The sequence below is a fragment of the Primulina tabacum genome, chromosome 5 (assembly GCF_025594145.1).
Source record: "Primulina tabacum isolate GXHZ01 chromosome 5, ASM2559414v2, whole genome shotgun sequence".
Taxonomy (NCBI): Eukaryota; Viridiplantae; Streptophyta; class Magnoliopsida; order Lamiales; family Gesneriaceae; genus Primulina; species Primulina tabacum.
Window position 1 is genome coordinate 31,771,597 of NC_134554.1, and position 16,449 is coordinate 31,788,045.

Below are 16,449 nucleotides of genomic sequence, written 5' to 3' on the forward strand. Positions count from 1 at the left end.
CACAAAGCCGACAAAAGAGTTATGCGGACAAGAGACGAAGAGACTTAGAGTTTGCAGTGGGCGATCATGTATTTATAGCACCCATGAAGGGTGTTATGCATTTTGGCAAGAAGGGCAAGCTTAGTCCAAGATTTATAGGTCCGTTCGAGATTTTGGAGAGGATTGGGACACTAGCTTATAGAGTGGCATTGCCACCAGCGCTTGCAGGAGTTCACAATGTGTTCCACATTTCGATGCTGCGGAAGTACATGTCGAATCCGTCACATGTGCTTAATTATGAACCTCTTCAACTAACTCCAAATATGTCGTATGAAGAAAGACCTGTCCAGATTCTGGCTAGACAAGAAAGACGATTGCGTAACAAAGTCATTCCAATGGTCAAGGTCAAGTGGCTGAATCACTCGGAAGAGGAAGCTACTTGGGAAACCGAGAGGGACTTGAAGAGTCGATATCCGGATCTTTTCGATAAGTTCTAATTTCGAGGACGAAATTTTATTTAAGGGGGGGGGGGATTGTAATGTCCAAAATTAAGACGACGTAATCCAACTGCATGCGAATCTAGGAAATTATGAAAAATGGAGTAATTAATTGATTTTAGCTGCTAATTAATTATGTGACGTACTTGTTTAAATGCCAAATGAGATTTATTTGTCATCATGCATAAAAAAAAATGTATTTTAGGAATATTCAAGTAACGATCGAGGAACTGGGGACCGAGGGCTTTTTAGTATGTTGTGAAATTAAGGGTTTTGAGGTGATTTTATACGCCGGGGCGTAAATTTTATCGGTGTTGGTTTTTCAACTAAAATACGAGCTTTTTGGCAACCCGGCTAATAAATTCACAAATTTATTTAAACAAAAACCTTGTTAATATTTATTTAAATCCTAATTTAACTAATGGGCTTAATTCTATGGCTTAATAGGCCTAAAGCCTACTTAGGGATTTAATTAGTATTTAAAGTGTAAAAGTTGCAAAACCCTACACTTTGGCACAAAAGGAAATCGGCCAACTAGTTTATTTTCTGAAAAACTCTTCCCATTACACACACACAAACCTCACGGCACTTTGAAGGATTTTTGGTAAGGGTTTTTCGAAGGCAACAAGCAAATTAGAAGCCGTAGTCATCTCCCGTTCTTCGTCGTCAACGGTTTTTCGTGCGTATAAAACGCAAAGGCACGCCATACATCTTCTTTTCTCATCCATCATATCATAATATTGTTTAAATTATGTGTGCATGAAAAGCTGGATGTTCGTATATGTATATATTCAGAATTTTCGAAACCAATCTTGTACATGCATTGGATTTGTGATTTTTATGCCACTTGTGGATGCTTCGATTCACGTCTCTTTCATACTAAGGGGCTGCCATGATATCTAGGTATGTTTGGGTAAGGTTTACACTTGTTTTATAGTTCCACACACTTCACAGAAATCGACTGAAACCATGAAAGAAAAAGGAAACAAGAACACATGCAGGAACCGAAGGTAGCAGTCAAAAGTTTGGGGCTCGGTTTCGTCGTGCAGGGGCTGGGGGCTTGGTTGGCTGGTTCTAGGGGCTAGCCAAGACCTTGAGTGAGTCATGGTGGGAGTCCTAGCCATGCTAGGACTCACGCTAAGGGTCAGGATAGAGTCCTAGCCAAGCTAGGACTCTACCCGAGAAACTAGGACAGTAGCCGAGGGGGGGGGGTCTTCGCGCGGCTGCAGGGGCCAGGGGCTCGATGCATGGGGCACGGGCTGGGCAAGGATGGTTCACTAGGGTCCTAAAGCGGTGCACAACACTGTTGGTTCAGGGGCTAGGGCGTTGGCTTAGAGTCTAGGCACCAAAGCATAGAGTCCAATCTCATTGAAACTCTCGGCCAGAGCATGGTGGTGCTTGGGGCAACTTGTTTTCAGGTTTTGGGGTGGATTCTTGGTAAACTAGGAGTCCAGTAGGCTAAATTAACATGTTGGGCACCTTTTGGCTCGACATGGTTTGGGGGTAACTCGCAAAAATTAAGAGATGGCTCGGGGTCGAAGTTTAGGTGTCAAATAGGGTATTTAAAATAAGAAAAATTGGAAAACGGCTCACGGGGGTCGAGTTGTGGTCCACAAGGGCTAAAATAATATAAAAGGACTAAATTTAGAATTTAGGAATTTTATATTAAAGTTTGGGATTTTTCGGGATTAAAACACCGTCAAAATAATTAAGAAAAGATAATTGAAAAAGTCTAACATTTCAGCCAAATAAAATTATGAAAAAATTCACGTAAGCTTAAATAATTATTTGGGACATGTTAGAGTCATGAAATCAAGGAAAAAGTCGAAAAGGTAAAATTTTACGTCTAGGGGTAAAACGGTCTTTTTGCACCCAGAGCATTAGTAAACGTCATGGCAGTGTCCTGAATGCTATTTTTATGAAAATATGATTATTTTTAAATGTTTATGAATTGTTCATGATTAAATGATGGTTTTTAAATGTCTAAGGGATTTTATGATTTAAGAAGACATTTAAAATACATGTTGCATGCTTGGTTTCAAAAATAAAAAACGTAATGATATTCATGATTTTTCTAAAGTGATGTGAATGAAAAATGTTGAAGGATGTGAAATAATTGTGACTAATTCGTTAATGTTGGCGACGTTGTGAGGGTTATGTTCCTAGTGGGAGCCCGACGATCGTGTTTCCATCATTGCGAATATGTGGTAACGGATACGTGGTAACGGTTTTGTGGTAACGGAAGAATGGGAATATCGTGAAGGGAAAAGGCCTCAGAGGGAGCCCATTTATGGGAAAAGGCCCCAGAGGGAGCCCCGGCGATCGTATTTCTATTCGAATCATGATAGGCCAGGGCCCAGTTGACCGGTGAGAGTGTTGCTGGTGTCCCCCGCCGCCCAGTACTGTGGTTTTATGTAGATGGATCCATCGACCCTCATGAGCATGATCAGGAAAGTCACAATTAACGATCTGAATTAAACAAAAGGAAAAAGGAAAAGGAAAAAGGAAAAGAAAAAGGAAAAGGAAAAGGAAAATGTTTATGATCATGAAAAATGTTTTATGTCATGTCATGTTGAGGAAAAAAGGAAAAAGGTTAAGGTTTATGAAATGCATCATGAAAATATTTATGAAAATGTTTATGTTCAAGTTTATGCATCTTCATGAAAACGATATTTTAAGTACAAATATTTTTCACCGTTATATGCTGACTGTATTACGTATTACTCGTTATAAAGATTATGGTGTGTTGAGTCTTTAGACTCACTAGGTGGGATGGATGCAGGTGGTATTGAGGGAGGACTTGATGAGTGATTTGACTGGACTGAAGGCGCACATAACCCGAGGACCAGCGCTACATTTTCCGCATTATGCTTTATGATTTTATTTAAAGATTTTAAGACTATTTACTTATGCTTTTGAGAGATTTTAAAAGGTTTAGTATGGGCTTTACTTTTCAAATTTATTGCTTTTTAAGTTTGGTAATCATGCAACGATTTTATTTTATGACCATTGCACTTGATTTTTAAAATGCTAGATTGTTGGTATTTTATTTTAAGGGTTAAAATATTTTATAAAAATATTTTAGTGAAAGCCGAGAATTTTAGAGAAAGGAAAAAAAAAAATTCTAGTACTTTTAAAGCAATAAAAAGAGCAGGACTGTTTCATCACAGATATAATAACAGCACTCATAATCAATATTAGTACAACTTATAATCTGAATCACAATACAACTCTGATATTGAATCTTAATCAAATCAACTCTGAAAATCATAACAATTACATAAACAGTCTGTTCTTCAATCAGACTTCAAATATATAATGTCTACTATATCAGAGACACCATATATGATTTATATTCAATTCTGACAATATCAAAATTCCAAATCATGTCTAAACGTAACAAAACTTACATTCAGTTGTAGCCTGCGTCGATAGAAACTCAGTACTGAAGTCGGATTCAAAATCTGACTGACAGATTTCTCGTAAATCTCAATTTCCCACGCCGAAGCAACTTGAAGCCTTTTTCCCGTAAACTCTCGGCTGCTGAATGAAGATTTGCATGTATATATATATATATATATATATATCTCGTGCATGTAAGGCAAGTGTCTCGATGTACATGCAGCACGTCTCGCGCATATGCGCGACACTCCTAGGCGCATATGCGCGAGACCTTCAGTCTCCGCGCGTAACCTTTACCGTAGCTCGCGCAAATGCGCGACTTCACCCTGCGCATGTGCGGCAACTCTCTGCCTACCTCGCGCATGTGCGTGGCTCACGTCGCGCATATGCTCACGCCGCGCATATGCGCGGGCGGGGTCTTCTGCCAAATCCGCGCATGGCTCGCGCATCACGTCGCGCATGTGGGCGAATGGCACACCCTCGCACATAATTTTGCGTCTTTTCTCGTCTTTCTCGGTCTAATCCGTTCCGTCTATAATCACATCAATTAATCACTAACTCATTTCAGATTAGCTTCAGATTACGGTAATAAAATCTCGGGCATTACATTTCTCCCCCTCTAAAATACGATTTCGTCCCCGAAATCAAAGGCAATCAAATCAGATAAAGAAAGAAATGTATAATAGAGGTTAATCAGAAAACTCATTGCAATGCAACAATTCGGAAATTTCAGTCTCATATCAGATTTTGTTTCCCAAATAGTTTCTTCAGTATCATAACGCCTCCATTGAACTTTCACAAACGGAATAGTCTTCTTTGATACCTGACGAATTTACTGTATATTCAACAGCAGAATAGTCTTCATTCTGGATTATTCTTCTTTCCTGAATCTCTAACTCCAATCTGGAATATTAATGCAACAAGTATAATCTCATAATACTACTCGAATAACTGATGTTAGAATCAATCTCACAATACTGGCTATACCATATTCGTATATACCAATTAACAGTTCATAATAAATCAATACTATCATCTCCTATCAATCTGATAATTTCAATCAAGGTTATATTCCATCTTCAACCTCGAATATCAACAGTCATCATCCGACGTTGACATATTCAGTCTATTTATTCCGAACTGTCTTTATTTTCTTCCGAATCAGTTTCAATTTCTTTCTTTTTTTCTGTGATCCTATCAAATACAATCTCAGGTATCACCGATATATAATCCCCATACGAAGAAAATCTGCAGTTTTCACTGTACAATGTCTCGAATGATGCTATCTCGATACCCATTTGATAACTATCGTTATACGATAATTTACAAGTGACAATAAATCATGTCAACTAGTGCTAACATCCAACACTATAGTTCCTGGATATTCTTCAGAATCAGGATAGTTCGCTCCGACTATCCGTTGATCTATAAACGATAGGTGAAAGATCTTGTTGTATATTATGCCAAAAGTACAAAATAATCCGAAAATCGGGGATATGATAAAATCAAATTTGGCATTCAGTGCAATTTGCCTACTTTTCTGACATACATCTCATTTGTCTGGCCATATCTGTATGTCATCCTGTACAACATCATATAAGCAGATTCAAGCAATCTGTCAATCATAATTACATCATAGCACAATCTTATCCAGATTTCAATAGTGTCGTCACACAATCCATAGAAATGTACTCCCATTTCTATTTAAGAATTAATAATCTATATAACGAACCTCCTGGTTTCTATTTTTCTGTCTTCATCTGTCGACGATGCATACATTTCAGTACAAACTCTGCTACAACAGATCTCCTATGTTTATATCAAAACTGTCTTTTTGAATAATCATACATTTTCTGTCACCAGAATAAATACTGAATCGACTATCGTGCGCTTCTGACTATATCTGTCATTTCAGATTCGAAATATTCGGCACAAACAAGTTGATTATTCACATATAATACAGTATTACCTACCTGATATTATGATCGACACCCTGTTTTGATTATCGAAACCGCGTTCTGAACATTGTGATTAAACTTCTGGACTGCTTTAATTCGCGAGTTTAGCTCTGATTCGGCTTGAACTGTATATACTCTCAACGGTTCCCAATAATCTGTATCACATCCTCGACGTTGTTTAAATCAACTGCTATATCATTTTCGGATGTAATGTCCCACAAACAATATAATCTGTCTTTAATGCTGTTTTAGAACAATAACAATTCTCAAGCAATTTCACAACAACAGTCACATATACAATAATCTGTTAAACTCAGGCAAGAAAATAAAGAAGTTTCTTACATCGGTATCATTCTCAGCCACTGATCACTGCCTCAGCTTGTACTAATATCGCTGCCTCAAAGAGCTCTAGCGCCCCTCGGTGCTTCATCCTGAGCAGCCGAAGACAAACCACCTGCATGACCTGCTATGGAAACACAGAACAAACCACAGCAGTCCCAAAGGACAGGGGGTCAAACCCCAGTACGAAGATCAAATAAATTACAGCATATATAAATGACATGTAATGAAATCAATGCAATGCATGTACGGGTGCAAGATGTCTGGATATCAGGAGTCAAAGGATCGATATCAACAATCATAATATATGCTCGAGCTGGTCCACGACTCAGCGGACCTGTCCACGACTCAGCGGACAGTGTCTGGGGATATGGCTTCACACTTTATGCCAGCAACTACCTACGCCGGACCGAGTCCAGGTGCCCAAAATCCACAAGACACAATATAATATCATATACAGATCTCAATCGAATATCAACGGGTATCAATAACTTAAGGGCTCAATATGAATGTGTGCTCAACAATGTATATCAATCCATAGATTATTCCAATATATTTGAAAATCATGTTTTATTTTAAGAAAACGAGAAATAATCTTAAATTTGCATCCAAATTCCACATAAAGCACATAATCACATAATTCGCATAAAATCAATTAACTCACATCAATTAAATTACACGTCGACATAGACGCTGTAAGAAATCGATCAATCCGTACCTTAACCTTCAAATTAAATTACCACAATAATTACGAAGACCTCGGCGCTTCCTGGTTATCAAAACCTGTGGCAATTAATTTATTTTCATCAATTAAATACTCAACTCTTATCCAATTACAATTTACAAATTCCAGCTTGTACCTAGGATCGATTTTAAGGTCATAACTCAATCAAAACCTAACCGAATTACACTTATCATATATGGCTGGAAATCCTAACTCAAAATCCCACATTTCATCAGAAGATACCGACACAAAAATCGGTCATCTAGATGCTGATAAAAACCAAAAACAAGAAACTTTGAAAACAATAAATCTGTACAGATTCTGGTTCGACACCTTGTAGCATAAAATTCATATCTAATTCATTATTGACCCAATTCAAAATCCGCCAATTGTAAATGAAAGAAAATCAAATATTTAAGTTTTCTTAGAAGAAATCATTCCCAAAATCTTAGTAGATAATTCCAGAATTAAGCAAGAACATGCTGTTACTCACCAACTCGCGGACTGAATTCCCAGACTGAGCAGTTTTGGTAAAATGAGCATAACTCCCTCAATTCTTAATGGAATTTAACGGGTCAATTATCGTTACGAAGACAAGACATAGCTCTACAACTTTCATTTAGATCACAAGTCCAGAATCTGAGTGAAAACAGGTCACAAACTCGAATTACAGAATGTCTTCTGCACGCATCAGTACAGAGTTCGGTTTTTGACACATTATGGTAGAAAAATCATATCAAATCTGTTTCTTATTGTAATTACGATTTTCCAGTGGCTGTAGAAAGCTAACACAACGTTCTACAATATTTATTTGAACCACAAGTCGATATTCTTCGTGTAACATACCCAAATATCCAAAACAACTAGACACCAAAATCTCGAAATATCACAGTAGCTAAGAATGAAACCCATGAACAAATTTGCAACTCTAGGCTTAGGGATTACCTTCCAAAGCTTCCTATAAACTGAAATGAAGCAAGAATTAGCCTCTACAATCCTCCAAGGAACAAATAAGAAGGCAAGCAAGGGGCTGGAAACTGTATATACTCTCAACGGTTCCCAATAATCTGTATCACATCCTCGACGTTGTTTAAATCAACTGCTATATCATTTTCGGATGTAATGTCCCACAAACAATATAATCTGTCTTTAATACTGTTTTAGAACAATAACAATTCTCAAGCAATTTCACAACAACAGTCACATATACAATAATCTGTTAAACTCAGGCAAGAAAATAAAGAAGTTTCTGACATCGGTATCATTCTCAGCCACTGATCACTGCCTCAGCTGTGCTAATATCAATCGGTATACCATATTCGAATATCACATACTCGGAATACAATCTGTTTCAATCAAGATTCATATCTGAACAATTTCTATATACAACAATTTCAGTTCTCAGATCCTTCAATACAAGATATTCGATTTAGTCAGTCATATGCCACGAGTATATCACAAAATATAATAGATAAACGGCATAAAATCATAAGAATACCTCTGAATACCAGATTCATCAACCCATAATCAGAACTGAAGTATTTTACAGAGAAACACACAATCAGATGTAAATTTCGGTCAGTAAATCCTCTAACTGATATTTCAATTCTTTCAAATCAATCAGTATCATTCTGTATGGACTTCTAAAATAAAACCAGTACCTGGTATCAAATCAAGGCGGAAATCACTCTCCCTGATATAAGGCAAATCTAGAATTTCATCTAGAAAGACTTTAGCATTTCTCCTGCTACTGACAAATCAGCTTATGGTATATTCATTTTCAGTAATCAACTGAATGCATAAGGAATAACTCCATTCCTTTCGATACTCATCGAATCCTAATTAATAAAGAAATTAAAGGAATTCAAAATCGAAAATCTTTACCGTACATTGTTCATTCTTCGGCCATTTCAAGTCCGAAATTTACCATCTCCTAGTAAGAATCTACAATAGCTCTGTACTTGTTCAATAAATTCATATCAATAATGCTGTCAGAATCAGACAATACAAGTACAACATAATCTAACTCAATCTCATTCTCACTTCACTGCAGTATACGATATTTACAGAATTCACTGGTATCAATCTTTCCCCCAAAAGATAAAGAAATCAATACTACAGTATATACAGACCCAATAGAATAAAGCATATGTCAATGCAATTCATACAGAATCATGTATAAGATGTACGAGAATCTCCCAATACATATGGGACAAAATCATAAAATAACAGATACCGGTCACTACATCATCAAGTGCATCCTGGATCTGTTCCTCGGTCACTACCACCAGACGCCTCTGCTCCCTGGAATCTTCGGGAATCTCTCTGTGGACATACTCTCGCAAAATGTCCTGACTGTCGACAGATAAGTCAACTACCAAATACTCCTTGGCATTGCTTAGTGGGATGTCTTCCTCCGCAAGTCCTGCAATAAACTCCAGTATAACTTGGGCTAGAACAACTGGAGCTAGATGAACCGCTCGGTCCGCTCCCTAATTTCTTAAACTGTTTCTTTCGAGCTTTCAACAAATCTGGCTTCCCACTTGTACTGCCACTATCAAATCTGAGAGAGGACTGCTGTGTCTGGGGTCGGATCACATCCAACCTCCCTCGTTGTCGACTCAAACTTGCCTCAGCTCTCTTTGCTTTATTCAAAGCATCACCAAAATGCTGGGGTCGCTCTACCTTTACCAAGGAAGATATCTCAGCATTCAATCCGTTGATGAACTGATCCGCTACAGCTTCATCATTCCCAACTATAATAGGAGTAAAGTGTAATTGATATGAATCTAGCCAGCCACTATGCGTTCCAAGAACCAATCCCGAGAGGACGATTGAAGATGTTGAATTTTGCCCTTCATTCAAACAATGAAAGCTTAGAAATAAGGCTCGAGGGGTTCGGGTTGCATCACCATCAAGTAGAGGATGAATTGGAAGTTTGCGCCTTAGCGCGTAAGTGGTGGAGATCAACAAATAATATAATGAAGGAGTCCCGAACAACCAAGCATATGAGTGCAAAATTGCCTGAGAGAAACAGTGCAGCAGCACGCGCTAGCGCAGATGTGCAAAAGCAGCAGCACGCGCTAGGGCAGATGTGCAGAACTGTGCGCACGCCAGAAGCAGTGCAGTAACGCGCGCTAGCGCAGAGCAGAACAGCGCGCGCGCCAGCGCCAGAAGCAGCGCCCCAGCGCCAGATGTGGCGCCACCGCGCGCCCTGTGCTGTCCGGGTGCAGAACCTTGCGCGCGGCTGCGCGAGTTCACGCGCCACCGCGCGCAATGCCGTGTCAACTTTGCTAGCCAACCTTAGTTTACTACTTTTACACGATTTATGTTGTTTTTCTTGCTTTGTTTTGTCTATTTAATGATTGTAAACACTATAAAAAATTAATAATTCATATTGATATCAAATATTTTGAGGGGTTTCTCTCAATTCTAAGGCTTTTAAAGCTTTGTTCAAAATCAAATCAAACTTATCAAAGATTGCATCTTTGTGGCGTTTGTCAATTGTTTTTCGCACGGATTGTCAAAACAAGTTCTTTGAATGTTCGTTTGAAATTCGATTGTTATTATCGTTGATATTTGTTGCTAAGTTTTAATCACTTAGAGGTGAATATCACATATCGTTACTTGTTTCAAAAGATTCGGGACTAGGGGTGGGTACGGTACGGCATACCGTACCGAACTACGGTACCGTATACCGTACCGAAAATATCGGTATGGAATTTTTCCATACCGATACCGATGCCGAAATTTCGGTATACCGCACATTCGGTATACCGAATTTTCGGTATGGAAAAAGTTCACACCGGTACCGTACCGACACCGAAAATTTTTTCGGCATACCGAACTTTAATTTTAAAAAAAATAATAATAAAAAATTATTTTCGGTATATACCGAAATACCGAAAAAAAAATATTTCATACCGATTACCGAACATTTCGGTACGGGAAATGTTCGGTATACCGATTTTTTCGGTAAGTTCGGTATTTTTTTCGGTACAGTTTTTCGATATTTCGGTATTTTTTCCCACCCCTATTCGGGACAACATAATCGATCCTTGTTCGTTATTGAATTGAGGGCGCGATTCTAATTAATCGTGTTTGCTTTCATTCGTACGAGGATTCGCATCATTTGGTATCAGAGCTTTTGGTTCTTTTTTATTTAAGTAAGCGTATCCGTTCAATTCCTCGTAGGATTTTCAATATCAATATTCGTGTAGTGATTGTCTACGTATTTGTTGGATAAAAAAAAACAAAAAGGGGTACAATATGCTTGATAGTCAATTTCAGTCATTGTTGGTAGAATTTGGGAAAAGAATGGAGGAAGAATTTAAACATTTGCATGAAAGGTATAGGCGAGTGGATGAGAGTGGAATGATGAGCAAAGAGGAGAGAAGCACGGCGACACCAGCGAGGAGTTCAAAACATGGATATCCAGGTACAACGCAATTCTCACATAATTGTATTTCTGATATTCGATGTGTGTGGTGTCTAGAGATAGGACATGATTTTCTTCATTGTCCAAATGAAGATGTGAAGGTAGTGGATTCAACTTCCAACCTTGAAGCCAAACATGTGGATGATTTGATTGTTGAGGTTGATACTCCAATTGTGTCTCATGCGAGTATTGAGTGTTGTGATGTGGAGGGTGAGTTGTTAGATGATGTGCAAGTTGTTTTTTTCGCTCAACTGTCTACGAATGTAATATGTATTGGTGAATCAATTTGTTATGAGTTGAGAGAAAAAGAAAATGAGATGGCCGAAAAAGAGAGTGATAAAAAAGGCGGGATGGCCATCGAAGAACAAAAAGAGTTGTGTGAAAAAGAGGCCAAACAAACAAAAAAAGAAATTATATGTATGGCTCAAAAGAGTGAAGATGAGCGACTCTTTATTTTGGGTAAACCACTTCATGTACATCTGTGCAAAGTTGATTTATTTTATTTTAATGAAATAGCCGGTTCGATCCCGAGCATTGTTAAACTCTACTTGCAGGATTGTAGAAAAGACATGCAAAGTATTGATCTTCCTAGCTATCAAGAAAAACAAGATTTGAGGACAAATCTTTTTGAAGAAGGGAAGTATGATATGAATCTAGCCAGCCACTATGCGTTCCAAGAACCAATGCCGAGAGGACGATTGAAGATGTTGAATTTTGCCCTTCATTCAAACAATGAAAGCTTAGAAATAAGGCTCAAGGGGTTCGGGTTGCATCACCATCAAGTAGAGGATGAATTGGAAGTTTGCGCCTTAGCGCGTAAGTGGTGGAGATTAACAAATAATTTAATGAAGGAGTCCCGAAAAACCAAGCATATGAGTGCAAAATTGCCCGAGAGAAGCAGTGCAGCAGCACGTGCTAGCGCAAATGTGCAGAAGCAGCAGCACGCGCTAGCGCAGATGTGCAGAACTGTGCGCACGCCAGAAGCAGTGCAGCAACGCGCACTAGCGCAGAGCAGAACAGCGCGCGCGCCAGTGCCAGATGTGGCGCCACCGCGCGCCCCGTGCTGTCCGGGTGCAGAACCTTGCGCGCGGCTGCGTGAGTTCACGCGCCACCGCGCGCACTGCCGTGTCAACTTTTCTAGCCAACCTTAGTTTACTACTTTTACACGATTTATGTTGTTTTTCTTTCTTTTTTTTGTCTATTTAATGATTGTAAACACTATAAACAATTAATAATTCAGATTGATATCAAATATTTTGAGGCGTTTCTCTCAATTCTCAAGGCTTTTAAAGCTTTGTTCAAAATCAAATCAAACTTATCAAAGATTGCATCTTTGTGGCGTTTGTCAATTGTTTTTCGCACGGATTGTCAAAACAAGTTCTTTGAAGGTTCGTTTGAAATTCGATTGTTATTATCGTTGATATTTGTTGCTAAGTTTTAATCACTTAGAGGTGAATATCACATATCGTTACTTGTTTCAAAAGATCGGGACAACATAATCAATCCTTGTTCGTTATTGAATTGAGGGCGCGATTCTAATTAATCGTATTTGCTTTCATTCGTACGAGGATTCGCATCAGTAATAAAGTAGAGAATTTAGCAACATATTCTTCAATATTCAGTTGGCCCTGTTTCAAATTTTTAAACTCTGCTTTCTTGTCCTCTCGGTACGAATCTGAGAAAAATCTTCGATAGAATTCCGCTCTGAAGATTTCCCACGTAATTACCGTACCACACTGTTCTAATACTCTTTTGATTGTAATCCACCAACTCCTTGCGACGTCGTGTAACTGATTGGGCACTAGTTTAATTCTCCGTTCGTCTGGATACTCAAGTGAATCAAACAATATCTCTATATCATCTAACCAATTCTCCCAATCATCAGATGTCTCAGTACCTCTCCGAATCGGCGGTTGAAATGACTGAAACTGTTTCAACTGTATTTCCATCGGAGTTTCTGACACATCTATCTGATCAATCGAAGTACTACCTCTTTCTGGAATTCTTCGAGGAGGTATATCTGATAATCACCAGAGTTAGCAACACAGGAGATAAATCAATCTCAGTCCCTTTCTGATCAGCTTACCTCTGATCAAGAATTGGTTCTGATTCATTTTCAAATCAGACATATTACCAAATCAACTCAGATATTCAGGTAACATGTATTTAAACACAATAACACATAATATCATGCTAGCACACACAATGTAATTCAACATTATAATAAATCACATGCTAGCAATCACATGCAAGGAAAGAAAATTCATTCTACCCCACTCACTAGCCTCTATCTTAGTCTAAGGTAACCTATAGTTCTGGAACCTACTGCTCTGATACCACCTGTTGTGGGGACCCGGACGCTAATTCAATTCTTAATCATCATTAGGATCAATTTATTAATTCAAGTAATTTGGATCATAAAAAAAATTCTTTAATTGCGGAACGTAATGGAATCTAACTAATATACATATTTGTATAAATAAAGTACAAGTCCTATACAATTTACATTCAATAAAAACTAAGGTTTAACAACTAATTATTAAGTGTTCAACCCTATCTTTAATCCGAGTCCGTAGTCTCCACTCTAATCATGATCTCTCTCTCTTCTTGTCTTGACCCTGATCCTGTCCCACCTGTTGTCATGCACACATACAAACAAGACAACAGCCGGATAACTCCGGTGAGAATTATATTCCCAGTATAAACCATGTATACATGCATTTCATATAAAAAATATAAAAGCATGAATTAAACATTCATAACATGTATCAAAATCAGAACATGAATCAAATATTCATCACATGTATTATAATTCTAAACATGAATCAATAACAAGAATAAATTATATTCTAAACATATACCATCATCAGGAATATAATTCCATATCAAGCAATGAATCACTCTCCGTCATTCTCAGACTGAGACTCGACTCAGTCCTAATCTAGGGATCCCGATCGGAATAAGAACATACACCCACCTATACTCTCGATCGGGGTGGTAGTATGTTCTTATTCACGGACTTTGGCTCTTTCCATATCGAACACCAGTAATAGAAGAAACTCCAATTCTATCCACTCCGATATAGCCAAACGTCCGGTGTCTTGACCTAACCGTCACAGACTTTGGCATTTTCACCAATATCCTATCCTGTGACAATGTGCAATGTGCCAGTGACGATTCCATCACTATCCGGCACTACTGTCACAAGATTACTCATTCACAATTAGGCGTATCCGCTTAATGACTCAATACATAAATCAATAAATCAAAGATATCAATATCATACAATTACAAATATCGATGCAATAAAGTAAAGTATGTGATTTTGGAAAACTCAAGACAATCGGACTCGAGTTGTGCAATCCCACATCAACATAAATTTATACCTTTCTCTTCGCGGTCTAACGAAGTCGAAGTCTCGAAGTCAAATCTGTCCATATCAATCTGAAATACAATATCGCATAGGCACAATCTCAATATGCAACTCAATTCAAAATCTATTCTGATCAATACTCAAATCAAACATAATCTGATCAATATCGAATCAAGATACAATCTAATCCATATCGATAATATCACGATATAATCGAAATCACTACTGAATCTGATCAATATCAACCCACTGATGTTTCGACGATATAACTATACATTCTCGCTAACCTTGTCAGTCTCAACATCACGGATATAATAACAGCACTCATAATCAATATTAGTACAACTTATAATCTGAATGACAATACAACTCTGATATTGAATCTTAATCAAATCAACTCTGAAAATCATAAGAATTACATAAACAGTATGTTCTTCAATCGGACTTCAAATATATAATGTCTACTATATCAGAAACACCATATATGATTTATATTCAATTCTGACAATATCATAATTCCAAATCATGTCTAAACATAACAAAACTTACATCCAGTTGTAGCCTGCGTCGATAGAAACTCAGTACTGAAGTCGGATTCAAAATCTGACGGACGGATTTCTCGTAAATCTCAATTTCCCACGCCGAAGCAACTTGAAGCCTTTTTCCCGTAAACTCTCGGCTGCTGAATGAAGATTTGCATTTATATATATATATATATATATATATATATATATATCTCGTGCATGTAAGGCAAGTGGTTCGATGTACATGCAGCACGTCTCGCGCATATGCGCGACACGCGCATATGCGCGACACTCCTAGGCGCATATGCGCGAGACCTTCAGTCTCCGCGCGTAACCTTTACCGTAGCTCGCGCATATGCGCGACTTCACCCCGCGCATGTGCGCCCAACTCTCTGCCTACCTCGCGCATGTGCGCGGCTCACGTCGCGCATGTGCGCGCAATGTTCTGTTCCAGCCCCTTGGCTACTGGACACCTCGCGCATATGCGCGCCCTCACGCCGCGCATATGTGCGGGGTCTTCTGCCAAATCCGCGCATGGCTTGCGCATCACGTCGCGCATGTGCGCGAATGGCACACCCTCGCACATAATTTTGGGTCTATTCTCGTCTTTCTCGGTCTAATCCGTTCCGGCTATAATCACATCAATTAATCACTAACTCATTTCAGATTAGCTTCAGATTACGATAATAAAATCTCGGGCATTACATTTCTCCCCCTCTAAGATACGATTTTGTCCCCGAAATCATAGGCAATCAAATCAGATAAAGAAAGAAATGTATAATAGAGGTTAATCAGAAAACTCATTGCAATGCAACAATTCTGAAATTTCAGTCTCATATCAGATTTTGTTTCCCAAATAGTTTCTTCATTATCACAACGCCTCCATTGAACTTTCACAAAAGGAATAATCTTCTTTGATACCCTGACGACTTTACTGTATATTCAACAGCAGAATAGTCTTCATTCTAGATTATTCTTCTTTCCTGAATCTCTAACTCCAATCTGGAATATTAATGCAAGGAGTATAATCTCATAATACTACTCGAATAACTGATGATAGAATCAATCTCACAATACTGGCTATACTATATCCGTATATACCAATTAACAGTTCATAATAAATCAATACTATCATCTCCTATCAATCTGATAATTTCAATCAAGGTTATATTCCATCTTCAACCTCGAATATCAACAGTCATCATCCCACGTTGA